This window comes from Ambystoma mexicanum, chromosome 9, assembly GCF_040938575.1.
Source record: "Ambystoma mexicanum isolate Mex_15411 chromosome 9, UKY_AmexF1_1, whole genome shotgun sequence".
Classification (NCBI taxonomy): domain Eukaryota; kingdom Metazoa; phylum Chordata; class Amphibia; order Caudata; family Ambystomatidae; genus Ambystoma; species Ambystoma mexicanum.
This window is the reverse complement of record NC_090931.1, coordinates 948,959,445-948,982,240: the sequence shown is the minus strand read 5'-3', so window position 1 is coordinate 948,982,240 and position 22,796 is coordinate 948,959,445.

The following is a 22,796-nucleotide window of genomic DNA, read 5'->3' as shown; positions in this document are numbered from 1 at the left end:
ACTCTGGCGGGTCTGTGAAGCAGGAGGAGGAGCAGGCTAAGGGTGAGGCCCCTGGACTGTTCAAAGTGTACTGGGAGGATGGGGTCCTAAACAGTGAGCCAAAAGACTCTGAGGGCACCAGGAGGTTGATTATTCCCCAATGCCACAGAAAGTTCCTTTTGGATTTGGCTCACCAAATTCCTTTAGCGGGTCACTTGGGAGTGACTAAGACATCAGATCAGTTGTCTACGCATTTACTGGCCGCAGTTTGGCGTAAAGGTTAAGGCATTTGGACGGTCCTGCCTGAATTGGCAAGCTTCAGCTAAATCATATGGTGCCACAAAGGCCCCCTCAATTCCACAACCCGTGGTTGGGCGCCCTTTTGAGATGATGGGCATGGATATTGTGGGTACTTTGGATCCTCAACAGATGTATCTTGGTGGTGGTAGACCATGCTATAAGATAACCTGAGGCAGTCCCTCTGAGGAGCATCAAAGCCCCCGGTGGTTGTGAAGGCTCTGATTGGGATATTCTCCTGTTTTGGATTCCTCAAGGGAGTTGTTTCTGACAGGGGATCAAACTTCATATCAGTGTATATGAAGGCTATGTGGGAAGAATGTGGAGTCACCTATCGGTTCTGTACATCCTTCCATCCACATACCAATGGGCTTGTTAAGTGGTTCAACAAGACCCTGAAAGGCATGATAGGTGGCTTGCAAGAGCATCTGAGGAGAAAATGGGATATTCTCCTACTATGACTTCTGTTCGCCTACAGGGAGGTGCCACAGAATGGAGTAGGGTTTAGCCCCTTTGAGCTTCTGCTCGGACACCCTGTACGAGATCCCCTCAGTCTAGTGAAAGAGGGATGAGAAAGCAAACCCTCATCCCCTACACGAGAAGTGTTGGCTATGTACTCAGCCTTTGGTCTAGAATAGCAAAGTACATGGAACAGTCAACAAAGAACCTAAAGGCCAGTCAGGAGCTGATGAAGCACTGGTACGATGAGAAGACCACAGTGACAGGCTATTCTCCAGGCCATTGGGTGTGGATTATGGAGCCTGTCAAACCCAGTGCTATTCAGGACAAGTGGACTGTTCCTTACTGTTTGCTGGAAAAGGTTAGAGAGGTGAATGATCTCATTGACGTGAAAGGACCTAAACAGATGTGCAGGGTCTTTCACATCAACGCTAAAACCCCATTATAGCCAGGATGACTTGGTCCTGGGATTTGAGACTAACGGAGAGACTATGGAGGAGGCTGATCCCCTCACAGACCTCTTGCACACTGAAGCCACAGATGGGTCAGTTGAAGTTGTCAACCTTGCAACGGACCTTTCAGAATAACAACTGACAGACTGTCGCTGGTTAAAGGGTCCAGGTCGTGCAGATTGGTGCACCGATGATGTGAATACTGGAGACAGTAAGCCGGTGAAGAGTAGGATTCGCCAGTTGTCTGATAAGTTCAGGGACACCATCAAGGGGGAGGTTTCCAAGATTCTGTCCCCAGGAGTGATAGAGCGATCCCACAGCCCCAGGGCTAGCCCAGTGGTACTGGCCCTTAAAAAGACCAGTGGTGGGAAGACTGAAGTTTGCTTTTGTGTGGACTTCATGGGGGCTCAATTCTGTCACAAAGACAGATGCTCACCCCATTCCTCGGACAGGTGAGCTCATTGACAAGCTTGGTGCTGCCATGTACACGAGTACCTCTGGCCTCACAGCAGGGTATTGGCAACTCAGCTTGACAGATGGAGCGAGAGAGAGGTCAGCATTCTAAACCTCTGAAGGACATTATCAGTTCACTGTGATGCCCTTCGATTGAAGAATGCCCCTGCTACTTTCAGCTGACGGTTAACCAGGTTTTGTAGGTTCTGTAAAACATCAGTGTCGCCTATTTAGTTGACATTGCTGTCTACAGCTACACCTGGGAGGATCACTTATCCCACCTTAAACAAGTGCTTCAGCTGCTGCAGAATGCAGGTCTGACTATCAAGTCCACAAAGTGCCAGATAGCGCAGGGTACCGTCATTTACCTTGGCCACCTGGTTGGTGGAGGTAAGAAACAACCTCTCGAAACGAAGGTACGGGCTGTGAAGGAGTGGGACAACCCCAACACACAGACACAAGTGGGAGCCTTTCTAGGTCTAACCAGGTACAACTGGTCATTCAGCAGAGGATATGGGACCATTGCCTCGCCCCTGAATGATGTAACTTCCAAGAAGATGTTGAAGAAAGGAACTTGGACCACCACATGTCAAACCTCCTTTCAGGATTTAAAGGAGGGATTGTGCAGGGCTCCAGTTTTGAAAGTGAAAGGAATTCATTATCCAGGCAGACACCTGTGATTTTGGTATTGGAACAGTGTTAGTGCAGCTGAACTCTGAAGAGGTAGAGCAACCTGTCGCCTACATTAGCAGGTGGTTGACAAAAAGGGAAAGGAACTGGGCTGTCATAGAAAAAGAGATGTATGCGGTCGTGTGGGCCGTAAAGAAGCTGAAACCCTACATCTTTGAGTCTCACTTTTTGATCCAGATGGACCACTCGCCTCTGTGATGGATAATGACCATGCACGGGGAGAACCCTAAGCTTTTGCGTTGGGCCATATCCCTATAGGGATTATATATGGAAATCCAGGACAAGTCTGGCTCTCAGAATGGAAATGTAGATGGCCTCAGCCAGGACTGTTGCCTTGATGACAAACCAGACCCTCAGTAGGGTGGTGGTTCACATGTTGAGGCTGAGGGGCATGTGAAGAATTCGCCCATCCGCACGGGGAGTGGGCACACACCTGGGCTTTTTGATTTAAAAAAAATGATCAACCTCCGAAAATGTGTGAGGCCATTCCACACACATTTTCCCTGCTCACTGCATGAAACACATAGTTACGTATACTCCAGGAGGACACAGCCTACAGGCGCCATCCTCCCCAGTCATGTTCAGCTGGTATGTGACAGCCACAGGTATATCAAAGCATCTCAACAAGGGCGACCCCTTCATCCAGCCATGGGCAGCCTAATTAAAACATCAAAGGCTCCATGGATCTGCCCTTGTTGGTGGCAGCGCATACTGTTGAGAGTTTCTTGAGGCAAGACTGTTAAAGGGGTTTGGTTGAAGGACAGACAACACAAAGGCAGTTCTAACACCTCTTTGATATTCAATGTGTCAACTTGAAGGTAGTTCTCACCCCTCTGTATGAAGGACAGTGATTGGCATGTCTGGGTCCACGGGTACTGTATGCAACCCCTGCAGAGCGCACCCCTTTCAGAGAGAGGAATATGTGATTTAAGGGAGACAGGAAGTCCGCTCTTGTCACAAACTTCAAGGGAGACCTGCGCTTTGATCAAGAGCCACAGAGGGATCTGTTAACCAGAGAGAAACTTTGATCTACAACAGACAGGAAGATGGAAGGAACTTAGGAACACATGGTGTCACCCCCTACCTTTCCTGTTGCAAAGCAATCTGGTTCTGACCTCAGGCATAACATAAGATTGTTGGCCATTAAGGGTGGCTTAGCATGAACCAATCACTTGGGCCCATTTAGCTTTAAAAGAGGGCTGAGCCCCTCACTTAGTAGATCGTCTCAAGGCTTCACCAGAAGCACGAAAGAAGAACTCAGCATTTGGACACTGGCTGAAGGTACAGTCTATGTTACATCTTTCACCAGTAAAGGAATGCCAGGATTTCCAAGAGGGAAGCAAGATCCCTCCCCTTAACATCTCCCAAGGAACAGAGGGAGATACCAGACTCTGAGCACCGTCCAGCAGCTCCAGAAGCAGTACACAGCCAGCACACAGCATGCCCTGCTATGTTCTCTCAGCAAACCTCCTAACTGGGAAGTGCCACAGAGTCTCTGAAAAAAGTACAAGGCTGGTTGCCTGCAAACACTCTCCTCAGCTTTGGGCTGTCTGCCTTAAAAGAACTCCACATCCCCTGCGCAGAAGCTAGGACAAGTGCCACACAAGCATCAACCAGCGTTCATCTTTTAAGGAAGTTTTTGAGGCAGTTAAGCCCTCCAACCACGACTGGCCGCACGACTGACTGTTATCACGCTGCAGTCACTCCAGCCGCACAAGACGTCTCGACCAGCGTTTAAGATCCGCCAACCAGGACAGAGACAGCGATTCTTAACCCTGAGCCACCGTCTAGGCCAGTCTGCAGCCGTCCATCCAGCCTCGCTTGCCGAACTGCCTGCCAACTGATACCCGCAGCTGTCTTCTGTCTTGAACTCTGTTGCAGGAGCTGCAAAAAATCCTTGAACTGACTTGATGCTGTTGAGCACCAAGATCATCTCAAGCAACAGGTACATTCTGGTTCTGTCCCCCTAGTCCTTCTCCGAAGGCCCCTAGCGACATTTTCCAACCCATTGCTCTCTTGGTGCTAAAACCAAATAACCTTGAACAGTTAAGACTGATTGCTTTACCAACTACCCTCCTGTCAGTATCCAGAGTGCATTCCTTTCCTTTGTGAAATTGTCTGTCCTCTGTGTTCCTTTACAGGGTGGGTTGTATTTTGTAGTGTGCTAGAACTGTCTGTTGTAATAATAATAAAGTAGATATGTTTATACAACCTTGACTGGACAGTCCCTTATATCGTTGGCTAATAATTGTATTTTCGCTGTGTTGCAACTAACCAATAATCCACAACCTTGCAGACATAAGCCTGCCGTTCCGCCCATATTACCAACATTGGGCAAGGAGGTTTATAATAGACTTGTGTTTCCAATCTGTTCAGATCCCTTCTGGTGCACTAGAGGTGTGGGGTGCCGCGGAGGTTGACTCGTCACAACCTCTCCATCCTTTGCAAAATCAAACCCTTCATCTCAATACAGGACTTCTGAACCATACTGCAGGCCCTTGTTGTCATGCATATCAATGGGGATAATGCCCTCACCTGGCTCCCCTCAAAGCAGTCCACCACACCACAGAATGCCTCATTACACGTGCACAGAAATTTGACTGAATAACCCTGCCCTACAAAAACTATATTGACTTAATCTCCAGGCAGGTTACTGTTTGAGATAGCATGTATCATCTACAAAGCAGCCAACAGTAGCACAACAGCATACCCAGTGGCTAAACTCCACATATCTGGTGGCACACATTCTTTGCATAGCAAATTGATTAATCCACTTGAATCACAACTTGACCTCAAAGAGAAGATCCACAAATAATCTTTCTCTTGTCACACACCAACCCTCTGCAACTGGATCCCTGTATCGGTTCGGAAGTCCCCACAATTCTACAAATCACAAAACTCTCAAAACATGGCTTGTTCAACAATAACTGACCATGGCTAGTCCCTATGGAGGCAAAGGCAGATGCACACACAGCAACTCACAGTACTGCGCTACTGTTAAAAAATGCCAGCCTAAATACTGCTGTCCCACATCCTGTACAGCGCTGTTTTGCTGTCAAGCTAGGTCCGTGCTTTAAACAATAAAATACAAATTAAATGAAATCACTTGTACTTGTATATTTCAGTCATAATATGCATTTTACATTTGTCTTACTGAGCAAAACTTAATATCAAGACCTAGAATAACAATGTCAGTTATTTTCTGAGTGAAGGCTATCACTCCAAGATGAACAGTCTGGTACGCTCCTGTGGTACTCTTTTAAAATACCCGTATGATAAAGAGGAAGGGGACATTCAGCACCAGTCAGGATTCAAGCCTGCTTTGCAAATGATCACACAGCATCTTGGAAACATAAGAATGAACACAGAACTTTGTATTTGACATTTATGCCTGTGATAAAAGGGTGGTATGCTTGAACCATTAAGTACACAGAGCACAACACTAGACTTGTTGAATATTTTTATTTCACAACACTCACCATAACATTCACCATTGATACTGATTTGGACAGCCTCACAATTTGGATGTGAGGATAACATTGCTGTAACATCCATCACTCCACGAACATCACAACAACATTGGACTTATAGTATGGGCTATGCATACAGGCAATGAACAGTAATTGTGTTGGCAAAGAAAGTGTAAAGCTTCGGACCATATAGGGTCGGTGGCGGGAGTGGTCCAGAAAATGGGCAGGTATGATGAAACAACAATCTTTCCTGATACCTTTGTTGCAAAAGTACCTCAGCATTCATTGACAGATTGCCTTGACACCGGGGATTGCCAGTTAGGGAGCACTCTGTATGTCTGCATATTTTCATGATCAATTTCTGGTCACTCTTTGTAATGGCTGTGAAATATTCAATATGGTTTGTAATTATTGTATTTCATTGCATCAGAGGACTTTTTATGATAGCAGCATAATGGAATAAAAGTGTATTACATTGCAAACGCCTCCGTTCCTGTGATAGTGAAATTAGAAGGAAAGATGATTAGTGATTCTTATAACAACAGATATGCATATGTATTCGACTATAAATCAAATTGTGTGCATAATCGTAAACTAGCCCAATAGCTTCCATTCACATGTATTGTGAGCATTTCAAAGCACAGTATGATTCCAATCAGAAATGTGGGTCTTCACTCACTGTCTCATGAACAGAATTAAAAAGTATTCAGAAATTCCAATTTATTTTAGGTAGTTAGCTCCATTTCATGGTGTTGGCTGCAGCTGAAAGTTATGAGGTAATGGCACATGAGGTTGCAAGGCTGAACATCATAATTTGTATTGGTTATTGCAACAATTTTTTAAACATTTCCAGCCATGCCAGATCTGATCATGGGTGATATAGTAGGTCACATTGCAAAGAAACATTTGGCATAAAAACATGACCTTCTATGGCACACAATAATTTATGTGGGATTGCAAATAACGCCCCTAGAAATGACATAATTGTTCACTCACATTGACCTCTGTTGGAAAGACATCAACATTATTTTTCACGTTGTAGTCTATTATGCGAAACTTGAAAAAATTGTAGGTGCTTCATGTAGTCTATGGTTAACTGGCAATCAAGGTCCAAGAAGAATTAGCAAATCAAGTGGCTGTGCGTCTGGATTTGAATCCTAAAGAAACTGCAATCTATTGGCTTTCACAGGATATTTTGACTGAGAAATATATCTTTTATTGATGACTGTTCCGACTTGAAAGGTCTCTAATGCTCAAGCAGCAACTTTGCCAAACTCCTCAAAAATGCACAGATTAATTTGACCTTTGATTTCCATTATAAGGAAACAGGAGATTTTCTTTGAGATTAAGCAACTATTATTCTGAGTGAGAAATCCTGGCAGCAGACTTCCTCTAAGCAAAACCAACTCACTCACAAAATTACCTCAGATTCTGGTTGTGGTCCTGAATTCCTCTTCAGTTCACTGGAGTTACACGCTGATAATCCTTGACTGATATATGTTAATCACCTTTCGAGCTGTCCCCGAATACTGAGGGAAGTTCATTGACTGATTGGGAGACAGGTCTTTTGGTGACAGTTGCCCCAAAAGGTCCTTGCAATACAAACACAAACAAATTAGATTTCTGAAGGTATTTATCTCTCACCGTAAACTCCCTGTCACTCTGTCTCTCCCCCTCTCCCTATCTCTCGTACTCAGTCTCTCACTCTGTCTCTCTCCCTCTCCTATAACTAATTCAACAGAATCAAACAAAACACACACATCAGAATGAATATATAAATGACACTAATATTATTGTTCAAAACGCAATGCTCGGAGTAGACAATTGAATGTTCTATCAACATGGATTTAATGAAAAATAAGTCTGTATAGACTGGAGTGGTTTAAGTAACGCATTTCTCTGAATTTTAGGGCACTTTGACTTATAATGTAAAATAATGTAGCTCACTATTTTGGCGGCATATCTGACTAGTGGCTCAATCATTCCAAAAAGCATATGATGTTATTGAATATTACATATTTTTTGGACAGTGTCACTTTCTTATAGCTCCTGTGAATGTAATGATCTCATAACATTTAAAGGGCTGTTAAATGATCAGTTCCACTATTACTAGATCTGATAGCGAAAATAAGCAAACGTACAATGGCGACTAAGGGTCTAATATAGCATTTGCAATCCCAGCTTCATGTAGTTAACACAATTATCTGTGGCGTTATCCCGGGGGAAAACTACCCCTGATGACCTTGTTGGAAATAACATCCTGATAATGTGGAGGTGGCGTTGTACTTCCTGAATGTGTATATTGTGTTACACCGATGAATCGTCTTACACCATTATTTGCTATGGCACAGAAACACATACATATATTCACCCCTTTGTTCAATATCTTGGCACTACAGGACATCCGCTTTTTCCAGTAGACATGCCTAGAGTAGGTCGCCCTTGTTTAATTCCAGGGGTACATATGAAAGTGGTATGATAGTGCCAGATTTCTATGATAGCTGTGCATACATTAACATACCCTATTAAGGGGGTACTAATGGCATCCCAGAGATGATTTAAGATGTGTGTAGTTGGAAGTGGTCAAACATTGGTGTTCAACTGCTAGGGCAAACGTATCGCAGGAAGATGCCATGCTCCATTGAAGAACTGTGTGAGCAACATTGTTTGTTTTGTTTGTTCTCTGTTGCTTTTTTAACTACCTGCAAATCACAGGTTTCATTACTGCAGTGTGATGCAAAGGTTGTGCTTCATTTAGATGTATTATTTAATGAAGAGGCAGGTATCTAACCTATCCAAAGTAGTATGTCACAATGTTTTTGGACATTCAAAAAGGAAATGGTTTTAGAATCAGATCCTATTTTACAAACATGGGCTTCCTTTTCCAGCATTGGCACCAAATTAGATTACTATTGAGCACAGCCTTCAGACATCTTGAGTATGAAATAAAACATCAAAATACAGGTTGCAACATTTTAGGGTTATTGTCCATCTCTACTACAGCCTATAGTGCCCAGGGCCTCACTGTGTTGGAGGACCCCTGCAGTTGTATGCCAGCTCCCCATCTTTTCTCAGAGTCCCTGAAGAGGAATTCTCAGCAATCGCAGAAGTGGCCCTCTGCTGGAGCAGTTTTGCATCACTGCCAGCCACGGTGGCATGCAGGACCTCACCGTGTTAAAGGACCTCTGCAGTTGTGTGCCAGCCTACCCCATGTTTGGGAGTATGAGAAAAGGACTCATCTTGGCCCTGAGCCCCTGGATTGGGACTCACAGCACCCTGAGCACCAAGGCAGCCAGGATCCTAGTATCTTTCAGTGTTGAACTGCGTGGAGCGTGTTTCATGATCTCTGTTCAATACATTTGGAACGTGGAATTGCTGAATTTTGCTCTCTCCCGATCTTCATATAGCACCAAGAAGAACCACCAAGAACTGCAAAGGTATTATTGACTGCTAACTGCCCCCGTGGTCTATTTTGGGGCCCTAGAGACTTGCTCAGTCGGTTTGAACCCTTTTTACTCACAAGTACATATCCTTTTTCAAGAACATTGGGCTTTTGCTTGCCTTTCACCCCTGATTCATTCCCCGCGGTGCTGCATCTACAATCCTTGCTTATTCTGTGTTCTTTTCTCAGGATTTGGTTTTGTGTATTGTTTTTCTATTTTGCTATTATTGTAAATGGTGTGTTTAATTCAAGTGTATATATTTCATTAGTACCTGGCGAGAGTCAACCAGAATGTAAGAAACCTTCTGATTGGGTCACGCTGGGGCATTACCTGGCCGGGAATCCCTCAGACGGGATTCCACACCATTGTCCCTGGCTGGGGGCGTGGCAGCCCCTCAGCCAATGAGGACGCTCGAAGTGGGGCCATGCCTGCTCTGAGCCTCCACACGGCTGGAGGCTGCCTTCTTCCCCCGCCGGGGCTTTAGGTACGTTTTTTGTTTTTTTCCTCCCCTGCTCTCCCAACCCCAATTACCTTCGTATTTCTGCATTTTCGGGAGCGTCCGCTCCCGATGGTCGCCAATTTCCCTTTCCCAGTGGCCATTTCCTTTGACAATTTTTTTTTCTTTTCTGTTTCGAAACGCCAGCAAGACCGGGGTACTAATAGCAATATGCCCCTCACTGCGCGGGCATTACCGAGGCAGGTAATGCCCCCAGCTTTCTTATAACTATGGGCCCCGGGGAATTCCCTGACTCAGTAATGCCCCTGTGGCTCGGGGCATATTGCTTAACTAAAACCTTGATGCGACATTTCTTTATTTTGGACTGTTCTATTTCAGTTTGGGTTGCTACTGAACCACATGCATACTCCTCTTAAGAGTATAGCCTCCCCTAGGCCCACGTTACTACAAAAGGTGAAGGAGGTATATCTCTTGAGTGTGCCTGTTTTATCCTCATGAGTGTGTTGGCTTTTGGTTTGTAGAAGTATGAGGACTGAGTGGACGTTTTAGCCTAAACTCATCCTTGTACTCCTGCAGTGCAAAAGTCAATCCATCACAGTAAGCACGTGAATGCCACTGGATAACAACACGTCGGGGAGGGACTCAATAATTTGACAGCCTAGCCCCTTTAAAAGTGACATACTTTTATTAGTTTAGTTTTCATGTTTATATAGAAGTAACATCACACCACAATTCATGAGGCTAAATAGGAGGCCCAAATCTAGATGAAGATGCTGGAATATGCAAAGTACAGTCTAAATGCAATTCTAATTCAAATAACCATGGTAGAGCCCTTTAATAGAGTGCACATGAAAGATGTGTAAAGGGAGGAAAGGGATTAAAGTGTAGGAATGGAGTTTGTGATAGTTTCATGCCTGTAGAAGCTGTCTAGAACAATCAAGGCAAAGCATTGATCAGAAAAGGGAAAATGTGTAATGCTCATGGGAATTAACGTTTCTAGTACTTACAGGGAAGGATTTAAATTAATCAGAGGGTGGTTACGTGATGGGCTTGAGATGTGTTCCAGTATATCTGTGAAGTGTGGAAGCATGTTTTTCCACTAAGTGTTTCCATAACTTTATAGACTCCAGAGAGATAAATTGCGTGCTGTCCATCTGACTGTTAGATGGGACAGAGTTTAGCACAGTGTGCAAGCTGAGGTGGACACACTGGGGAAGGGTTTAAGCATTCTCTCGAACTACCATGCTTGCATTGCCACATACTGAGTGATGGGCACAGTGAGAAAGATTAGTGCAATTTTCTCATAATATATTCAGGCAATAAGCCCCGGGCCGGCGAGAGGTTAATAAACTGACAAACTAACATTGTGACATTTGGACGAAAAGACAGGAAAACGAACTAGGAATAGAAAGGGGCCTCAGTGGTGGTAGTGGACACGTATATGTACTTAGACATGACATTTTCGAGAGACTGTTGCCACATATTAAACAACAGGAGGAGATGGCCAGAATTTGTTTTCAGGGTTTACAGAGGTTCTATTTCAAATCTGGCGCCCGAGGACTGAACAAATGAATTGAGGTTTTTAAATGCAAAGTTTTAACTCAAATGCTTTATGGCAATGAGATCTGGGTTTACTGTTCCTGTGAACCCCTTGAAGTTGTACAATTGCAATTCTGGCACCAAACTCTAGGGCTCTCAAATGGCTGTCTGAGCAGTGCGCTGAGAGTCGAGCTGGCGATCCAAATTATCACTTCCCTGGCAAAAGCCAGACAATTCGCTTATGATGCCAAAATAAAACTAAATGCAAACACAAATTCCGAATCTCCAGCTGGGATTCTCAGTCACGGAGAGCCGCCCGAAAGTATATAAGCCGGAATGGTATAAGAATGGACTGGAATTAAGCCTCGGGAAAGGTTCCTGGCTGGAAGAGGAAGAGTCAACCATGACCAAGTTAAAACAGAAATAAAAACCTGGTACAAGGAAAACTTGCTGCGGGTGGATGGGGAAAAATCTGTGCTCTACCATCCCTTGCAGCCTATGTACAGTATGAGAGGACCCTGTGTGCCCTGAGCCCGACACTAGATTTAGATTCCCCAGAGGGACAAAGACTACCACTAAAAGCCAGGTAAAACCTGCGTTCACTGGCAAAAAGAATAATCTGGTAAAGGCTCCTGCTAAATTTCAACTGTGATATGGGTGCGGATGAAGATCTGGTGCACTTCATTTTGTTATGCCCATTTTATTAAAGGGAGAGGATGAGATAGTTGAGACCTTATTTTATAGCATGAAATACTAGATTGTGCAAGGAGGCAGTGTTTTTAACTGTTGAAAGTGAGCAGTCCCCAAAATACAATACAAATTCCCCAATGAGAGTCAACAACGGACACACACGAGGAGGGAATGAGACCAGGACCAAGTGCGGGTGAAGTTCAGAGATAAGGTTTATCAAAATCAAATAGCACACACAGAGGACTCTGGACACTCTGAGAGCACTCTGCCAAAAAATACACCGTCAGTAAATTTTAAAGGGTTACAGCGTCATCAGTGACGAAATACATATAGTACAAAAATTATATTAGAATTGATGGGGCAGTTGGCCCAGTATGGATATGTAGTGACCGCTTCATGTGATTGGATGATGGTTTGGCGGGACGTCGGACATCACGTGCACACTCTGGGCTGGTCAGTGCGAGGTGAAAGTCATGTTGGTTCTGAGTGAGGCGGCTGGTGCTAACTAGCTAATCTACACATTACTTCAAGGTATACAAAAATCAATTACAAGTTACACCTTGGCACTTAGGGAGAAAACCATATATTTCATATGTACATTTTTATTCGCTCGCTGCAAATCGTTGACCAGGTGAAAGATGTGGGGATCGTTTCTTTCAGGGGCATGGGAGCACAGACTCAGTGGAGGGATGAAAAGAATCCATTTGTTACATCGAGACATCCGTAGGACATGAGCTCAAGCAACACAGGCGTGGGAGGGGAAAAAGGTGGGGGTCATCAGCGCTCGTATTGTGCTTCATTGCAGCAGGGAGAGGAGGCCTCGGCAGGACAATGAAATTGAAAATACACGTAATGGGTCTTGAGTAACTTTCACAAGTGCCATCTCTACATATGACCTGTGAGGGGTTTGATTCGAGTTAAAGTTGTACTTTTACATGCATTACGTTACACAACACTGGCCATGTCCATTTTATAGCAAGATACATTTTTAGTTGTTACCAGCCATGGGGCCACGGAATTTACATTATTTCACATAGTTCTTCTAACATCATACCTATTCGTATATATTATTTTGACATCAATTGTCCTGGACTGTGGGGGCAGGGGCGCCTGGGTCCAAATCTCTTATCTACTACAATCAATCAGCTAACAGGACAGTCACAGAGACACCAGAGGGGAGGTGGAGGGGGGAATAGTTGGCTGACTGTGCGCGGACCTAGGGGAGAGGTGCGGGCTTGCAGGCTGGCATTTCTGTGAGGCCTACTAACACATATACAAAATGGAGTCGGTGTTCATACAATATTGAGTCAGTAATCTGCCCTCTTGTAGGTGTTGCACCTGTATGTGTCGTTCCGAGGCTGTCCGCCACCTTTGGCCAGAGGCGCACGGCCAGTCATGGAACGAGAATAGTGTGCATGTGGGGATGGGAATGGAGGGGAGAGGGGGTCTAAACGACCTTTCCTCTCATACATTCCCTCCTTTCGTTACTTAAGTAACAAATATTGTAAGTCTCCTAACCTTTGGCGCTCATTCTCTTCCGCTATTGCTTCATCCCATGCGGGTGTTCCCTTTTGTGGCATCCAGGCCCTGCATACTGCCCTCAGGCTTTCCCCTGCCCAGACATAGTCATCGGGGGTGCAAGTCATGTAAATGCAACCCCTATCCTCTTCCAGGTCCACCCAAACCGCATCATACCATTGCAATTAACGGAGCTCTTTGAGTGTTGTGTGATAAATCTGTCTACAATATACCCTGTGTTGTATATAGCTGTCATTCTGTATTTTAGGTCTGAGTCATCCCCTGTTTGTGCTTGCGCCTTGTGCGTTATCTCTACCACCCCTTTTGCACAGCCCATTGTCACCATCATCATTGCACTGTTGGGTACCGCATCTGTGCAGCACCTAAGGCCTAATTGGCATACACAAAAAATTAAAAGAACAAAATAGCTTGACAGTCATACCGAGCCAGGATGGAACCCACGAAAACAGATTGTCAACCACGTGTTAGGCTGCACTCCTTCTTCTTTCATTCGCTCACCAAGGTTGTGCACTGCTGCTATAACATTAGATAATGTTCCATTGTCCGCATCTGCAGAAGGTATGAACGTGCAACATGCGCTCCCGATTTTTTGGCACACACCTCCGTCCATTGCTGTCAACAGGTCTAGGACATACCTGTTCTGCATCGTCATCAGCCGCAGGGCTCATAGCTCCACCTTTATCACGTTGAAACCCTCTTCTGTGTCGTTGGCCAGTTTGATCAGCTCTCAACGAGTAATCTGGAGCCATTTTGCACTGGCTCGTGCCTGGATGCTTGGGATGAGGGACACAAAGAATGTTTCTGTGGATGTAAACAGCCAAAATTGATCAGGGATCCGTGCCAGAAGTTCACAGGATGCCTTGGAGATGTAGTTAGATGATCTTCGTTTTTGCGACAACGTGCTTTGCAGCTGCACCTCTGAGAGGGCACTGGATACTTGGTTGTCGGCAGTTCCCTCCACCCTTGGATATGACTTTCAGGTCTCACCATCAGGGTGCAATGCAGCGTTGCCAGAGAACATGTGCCCCTCCAGGACTGTGGAAGTTGCAAGTACGCCTATTTTCCCGCAAACCCAGTAAGTGTCCATTAGTGCAGCTGTGTGGGATCAAGAGTGTTTTATTTCAGTTCTTGTTTGTGCCCATGTCTGTTCTTCCTTCTCCATAGAAGCACAATTCATACAGGATCTCTCGCTGTAGCTTGAATGGTTTTTCAAGAGCTGTGACCCATGTTAGTTTTGTGATATGCTATGATCATATCGGGGCACATGTGGTCTGGATCCACTGCAATTTTCCATCTGATAGTCCTCGCAGTGCTTCTGCTTTGCATGTTATCTGTTCTACTACCATCTATTGTCCAAAAATAATGTTCCTTTTATTACGAGGAAAGGTTCCTTCAGGCAAATCACTCCTTGTGGTTTGTGGTAGCATGTCTTCTCGTTCTGCAGTATTTCAAATGAAACAGTGTATGCTTGAAAAGTGTTTTTAATTCTGCACAGCACGAGATGTAGGAGACAATGGGCCTCTGCAATAGGTGACTCTTGTGGCAACAGAACTTTAGGAGTTCCTGAGGCATTGGGTATGAATGAGCATACATAGCAGCTCTCATTTGGCTGTTGTGCTCATATCTGCGTACCATTTGTTGGACTACTGTGGGTGCTGTGGATCTTCTATTTTGTCTAACGCCAGCCCATGATATTCATCGTATTTTCTGCTCCTCGTCCCCCTTTTCCTTCTCCTGTTCCCTCCTTTGGTGTCTGATATCTTCCTTTGTTCCCCGTGTTGGATTGGTTCTATCCCACCCAGCCTATCCATTTCCTCCCCGTTACTTATTATAATGGTATCTCTCACAAAAGTGTCACGTGCATTCTTTGTACTCAAAATATCTGAGGTAGATTGTGTGGTCTCATAGAGTTCTTCATTGGGCCACTAAAATGCAAATGGATCTAAGTCGTTCATTTCATAGATGTCAAAGTCAGATTCCTTGTAAGTATACACGGGACTGTTTAGCACAGGAGTAGGGACAGTGTGATTTTCATTGCGCGTAATGTTTTTGTAAGTCTTGTGGGCCAGATTAGTTTGAATCCGTCCCATATTAGTTGAGACTGTCGTTTAATGAAGTCTACTCCTTCTCCCCGCTCCTTTATATCTATTGATATAAAGGATATTGCCCAATACAGTACCAGGCCACACATCATGGAAAAGAAAATAATTGCACAACAAAACAGTCCGCATTCATAGGAGTATGTTCGTAAAGTATTCTCTCTGTTCCTATCTCTATCTATACTGCTATCGTTGACATTGGGGGCCCCCGTCATTGCCATGGATGGTCCTACAGAGTGAAATATTAAAGGGGTTAAGTACACATTCATATAATTATTTCTTTCAGCGTTTCACTCTTATTCATAACTTGTCATTTTTCATTATACTTTTTGCCCATTTTACTTCTATTGCAGCTTGTTAAGCACACATACAACTATACACTTCTGTTCTTTTTACAAAAAATAAGAGTGACAGAAGAAGGAAGAGAGATGAAAAGCCTTTACCTAAAAAGAAACCTTTAACTACACATCTTTGCATTTTCCACTTCATTACTCACTATTTCATTATTCATAACGTCGCTCATTTTACTCGTATTTACATATTGGGCCTCATCATGACTTGGGCGGTAACGCCGGCGGTATGGTATTAGCCCTACTGCCGAACTCCCCGGCGCTAATAGCGCCGGATCACAAGTTCGGCGGTAATGTTAATCCCCATTCCCCATTGAGCCCATTCGGGAATGCCCCATTCCCCATTGGGCTCAATGGGGAAATTTCACGCTAATATCGCCGGTGGATTTTCCGCCGGCGCTATGAGCATGAATTTTCGGTGGATTTCCCTCCAGCTAAGAGCTGGGGCGAAATCCGCCGAAGTCCTGATTTGGAGGACCCTTAAATCCGGCGGTAATAGCGCTAACGCCGGATTTAAGGATTACCGCCAAAGTCGTGATGAGGCCCATTGTCTTTTAATTCACTTAATAGTACTTCTTTTTGTATTGCAGTGTGTCTATCTTATTTTATGTTTGTTTTGTTCTCTCTGTGTTGCTGTGTTCCTGTTCTTGTGTTACACTGTCATAGGCTTTGCGCACATCGGACAAATGTATCCACTATCTTAGGCTCTTCACCTTCACCGCAGTGCTGGTGCAATATACTACTTCATAAGGTCCATGGAACCTGGGAGCATTCCACTGGCGCACAAAGCTACGTACGTATATCATCTCCCCTGACATCAATCGGCAGTTTGGGCTGTCTGTGGCCGGGGTCATTGTGTCACTCTCATTTTCTTGTGTGAAGGGGGCTGCTAACTGTTTCGCTATCATCCTTGCTGCATTTGTCAGTTTTCTCAAATAGTCCTGCAATTCTTCCCCCAGCACTGTGGCACTTCTGTGTGCATCTGACTGTCTTCTCAGGGGAGATTCTGCTGTGTGCATATGTCTCCCTGTCACTATTCAATGTGGGGACAAGTGGTGGTCCTTGCTTAGCTGGTTCCTTAATTCAAATATTGCTAACGGCAAGCAGTACACCCAGTTTTTCTTCAGTGTGTGGCATAATTTGGACAGTCTACCTTTTAGGAGGCCATTGATTTTTTCAACGACAACATTGGCCTGCAGGTGATAAATCAAGCATCATTTGTGCGTGATGCCCAGCATTGTTGTTACCGCTTTGAAAAGATCGTTGACGAAATGCATTCCATTGTCGTAGCGTATGATGTTGCATATTCCCCAGTGGGGGAACACTTCTCTCACTAGAAATGTTGCCACGCATTTTGCATCTGGGTGTGCGCAGGGACCTGCTTCCACCCAGCGTGAAAATGGGCAGACCACCACTATCAAGTATCGTGATCCATTACACCTTTTTCCCATATCTGCATAGTCAATGTGCAGTTCATGGAAAGGCCCAATGAGGCGGGGCAGTGTTCCTCTTAACGTCATCCCAGAATTATACGTTTGACATGTTGTACACTCTATTACAATTTTAGACACATGCTCGTGTAATCCTGGCACAAACCAATTTTCTTGTATCTATTCAGCTATGTGTTGTTTTGCATTGCGGGCGGGGAGGTGGAGCTGCTGGAATGCTATTTCTAGCAGTTTTACCGGCATCACCACCTTACCCGTGTCATTTTGTCTCCATAGGAGGTCTGTGGATGACTCGCTGCATCCCCTTTTTCCCCACAACTCCTTCTCTTTGGGCAATGCTTCTTGCTGCAGCTCAATTATTTGGGATATTGGCATTGAGTTATATCCCTCACCTTGCCCTTCCTCCACATGTTTTTGTAAAACAAATTCTTCTGACATTTCTTTTTTGAGAGAGGCTGCCTCTTTTGCGGCAGCATCCGCTGCTGCATTTACTAGTGAGGTGACGTCACTGCTGTTCGTGTGGGCTTGGCACTTAACCAGGGCTACTACTGTCGGTTCCTTTAGGGCCTCAATCAATTCCATCAGTAGTTCGGCATGCTGTACAGGGGACCCGTCTGCTCTCCTAAATCCTCTTCTCCCCCACTGTGCTAATCCCCCATGCACTGTGGTTGTCATATACGCAGAGTCTGTGTATATTGTTACTGCACAATGCTGGGCTGTATGCACATATGTATTTATGCACACAAGGCACCAGGACCTGATTGTATCCAGACAGATCTATATAAAAGTGAGGCAATCATTTGGGCACCATATCTCCTACAAATGTTCAATTCTATACTTGCAGCGGGAGACATTTCAGACTCCTGACATTTGCCAGTAATTGTACCAATATTTAAGAAATGAGATTGCCACCAATTACTGATTAATATCTTTGATGGATACTACATCTTGTAACATTTTTGGCAGGGCAATCCATGTATATCTGGAAGAATGGATCAGAGAAAACAAACTTATAACACATCCTATAAAACATCTTCAAGCAGTCTTCCAGAAAGGTTTACATACAATTGACCATGGATTCAGACTCTATTTTCTTAGGCAAAAATGCGCCAACTTAAAAAGGATGCCCTTTTATATGGCCTTTGTCGATCTAATTTGGCATTTGATGGAGTCCCACCGACAAGGTTTGGGGGATGCTTGATAACTTAGGATTTCCATTACCAATCCTGGGGTCATTAATTTCATTATATTCAAACACCATGGCAGTAGTACGATAGGGATTGGAGGGAGAATGTACCTCATGTTTTTTCAAAGGGAAAGGAGTAACACAGGGTTTTGTCTTGCTACCAACCCTCTTGCATTATATATAAATAACATAGCCCAACTATCAAAAATAAGATGGCAGGATAGCAACACTTTTTAAGGGGTCTCTTGAATATAAGATAGTAGAATTGGATAGACATTCGGATTTCCCAATGGAACTCTTCAAATTCATTTTTAAAATTGGCAATCCTTTATACATTCTAAATATGTATAATAGTCCCACTACTACCAACCAATTGGATTCAATTACCCTAATTAAATTTGAAATGTAAGAACTTTTTTAGAAAGCTACCTGATAAAGATGTAACGATAATAGGTGGTGGAGATCTCAATATCAAATGGGGTAATGGTCCATTAGAGGGTTTATCTGAACCTCAGGAAGATATTGTGCTATGCATTCCAGCTTTCTCTATGTTGGACCCAAGAATTTCTGTTGAAGTCATAAAAACTCACCCTGACGTACCAATGCCTAATAAGCCCCCAGCTGCCATCTATGGACATCGTACCAACACCACACTGCTCCCAGTAGCCCATCGCTTAGGCAAACCACAGGTCTAGTCCCACAGAGTGGCAGAAAAATGCATGTTAAAAGCAGATGCAGGGCCATAGGCCCCCTGTCTGACACAGTAATGAGAAATCACGCAGACCTCATCCATCCAGCCCAGAGGCTCACTGGCACCATACCACACCACCCATCAACCGCCTTTTGAAATGCATGCACTGTACACCAGCCACAACCTCTTACAGGAACCTCTAACTTGGCTCCAGGATATCAGAGGTTACCCCGCACTAGCGTCCAGTTCCTACTGCAATGAGAAAACTCCACCTCAGGGCCAGAACCCGTACTATGCCTCCCTTGGTCATCAATTTTCTAACAGTGCCTGTGCTGTCGCTGCCCTTCCTTAGAATATCATCGCCTCCCAACTCTGTGTCCTTCACTTGTTCCACCATTTCTAAAGGTGGTTCAGCTGTAAATATTTCAAAACCCTGTATGTGAAGCAATTTGAAAGCAGCCAACATTGCACTGGCCCCCGTCTTGGATTTCAGACCCACCTCGGTCACCTGCACAGTGTATTTAAAAGTAAATTTGATTAACTATATATTGTCTGAGGAGAATAAGTACAGGTCTGGAATTTAATTTAGGGGTGTCAAGATAGCACCTCGGTTCAATGATCTGTAGTTGTGCAATTGTTTCAAACATTTGAGCCAGAGTCTGGGAACGGCATAGAGATCTGTTTCTTCCATGTCAAATGCTTGATCCTGATTTAATGTCAACGGCTCCTTCCGTTTGTCTCTCCTTGGACTTCGTTCAACTCTGTATGTTCCTTGCCCTTCACGGGGATACTGCAAAGAACTCTCTTCGGACCAATAGGCCTTCTTCCTTCTTCCGATTCCACCAGATTATCCACAGCCGATGTTTTATTGGCACTCTCTGTCAGTGTCACCTTGTAAGTTAGTTACCCACGAAGGAAGATGGGTGCCAGTTTAAACTTTTGAGGATGATGTATTTTAATCGGTTTGCCCCCTTTTAGTGATAACATTTCTTTTTCCCCTAAGTTGAAGATGGGAGCCAATTTGTTTGGCTCTTTCGATGTCTGTGGCTCCGAAGAGGCAGTATTATTTTGTTCCCCTTTATTTGCGATTGGTTCATTGTGATTAGGGGGACTAGCCTTGCTTTAGCCACTCTTTTGTTCAAGTGTTTCCTCTGTCTGGATGCCAAGTCACCTTGGTTATTTGTAATTTTTCAGCCTTTCTTTTCTTATTCACCTTGGATGCTCGCTCATGTCTTGTTTCATCCAATGTCTCTGTCTGTTTTTTTCCCTGCTTCTTTGCACCATTCTGGTTGATGCTAGAGTGATCCTTCCCAGGGGTACTCAAGTCCATTTTACCTGGATCACTTATTGCCTTGATAAAACTAGATGTGCCTGTATTGTTTGCTTTTTTAGTTTTTGGTTCTTTGATTTTTTTGCCTCCGGTTCATCTGGAGGTAGAGAGTTCTTCCTTCCCTTTAGCAATGCTTTCCTTTTAACTCTCCTTCTCCCCTGAAAATGTTGTTGTGAACTTTCTGTCCAAGGTTCCTCTGCAGTCCGACCCTCTTGTATGGAATTGGATGGACTGTTTATTGGGATTACTGCATTTTCAAGTACCTTGCTCTCAACCACCTGAGCCATTCTTCCAAGAGTGATTCAGAAAGGGGGGGTATCATCAAAGTTAGTGGCAGACTTGGTCTCCGTCAATATAGGTTGCTCCTCTTGTGGGGGTTCGTTTTCATAGTAGTAAAATTCAGAAGTTCTATAATGAGGGCTTGTGTCTCCTGTTCACCCAATTTCAGTTCATGCAAGGCTTCTTTTAACATGTTTGCCTCCAAGGTTTGTTTGGCCATGTCCTCCGTCAAAGTTGTTAGAGATGGTATTATTGATGTATTTAGTCCGTTCTTAAGGCCCACCATAGAAGGTTCACATTGCTCCATTTCTTTAGACATTTCTAGCAACCTCCCTGAGTGAGTCGGTCCCTCACGCTTCAGCAGCTCATACACGTTAACCAACGAGTTCAAGACTAAGTTAAGGGCTACCAATGTTACTTTGTTGGCTATTGTGTCAAACGGGACCCTTCCTAGGGTATTTTGATCTAGTAATTCCCCAACAGGTTGCCTCGATTCCTGTGTGTCCAATTGAGATTGGACTATAGAGTGTATTTCTAGCAAGGTGTTTTGAATTTCATTTCTTGTTTTAGGCGACAAGGTCAATTCCTGAGAAAAGCGTCTTCCCTTCGTAATGGAGCCCGTATCTGGGTCCAGATCCAATGGTCTGGAGGATGAATTCCTATCATCCAGTGTACCTAACTTTAGGTCGCCCATACTTCGATGTCTCAGTCTGGGGAAGCATTCCTTAATTTTCTTCTTAATTTTAGTCACAGTAAGAGTAAAGTCTGTTTCCATTGCCAGAAAATGTTGGAGGTTTGTAGACCCCCTTTACCTCTCACCACATTGTTGCTGCTGTTGGGGCGATCAGAAGCGTGCACTTGCAAGCACTTGATTACTTCTTGCCCTGCTGGCATATGTTGTCTGTTTGTAAGTCCAACAAAGGTGGGGTGAGGTTTGTTGTTACAAAGGAACTATCCCACTCCGGTGCTCGTGGGTTATCTGTGAGGTTTCCCGCTATGCAAAAAGTATTTAGATGTCATAGCTGCAGGAAGCTTTCCTTTTCTGTTCCTTTGTTGCTTGTTTATCTCCCTCTCCCCGTGTTATTTTATTAACAATTTTAGAGGGAGGATGAAGCATTAAAACACCTTGTTCAACTATTAACAGAGTTTAGCAATACAACTTGCACCTTGTCGCCATGTGCCTTCACAGCTGTTTTCGTTAGTGAAGTCGAGTACCTGTGAATATCGATGTCACCGGCCCTTGATAAGTCTGCGAGCATAAATACAAATAAGACGCAACAATGTACTTGCAGAAATAAAACCCACCCTGAGGGTCCCCTGGTAGATAGACCTCCTATTTGCGACAGGTCACCCACTAACTCTGAGTGTAATAAAGAGGTGTGGTTGTCTAATAGAGAACCGGTTGATTCCAATAACGCAGAGGGTGGATATTGGCAATGGTTGCCCACAATTTTCAAAACACACTTTGCGCAAATGTCTCAATGACATTGAATCAATCATGTCTTGGAACACAAGAGGGATTGCGTATATTTTCAGCGAGGATGGGTTAATTGATATTTTAAGTAATTACTCCTTGATTGCATTACAAGGGACGTGGCTGTGTGAACAGGTCAACTTCGATGGTCGAGCAACCATCGCTAAATTAGCAACTAAAGGGACGAAGGGGAGACCAAAGGGGGGGATATTGCTACCTGCAGGAGCCCCCTGGAAAATTGAGGAAATAAAAAGCCTGGTGTCAACAGTATTAGAAGCAAAACTGACCCTTGGAGTCACCCGCTTAATACTGATAAATGTCTACGACCCACCGATGAATGTTGCGATGGCCGTGAACATCAATTCAGTGAGAGCGATTATGAAGAGATTTAATAGAGCTATCCTGGTACTTGTAGTGGGCAACTTCAATGCTCTCACTGAATTAAGAAGGTTAAACCATTATGATGTGATA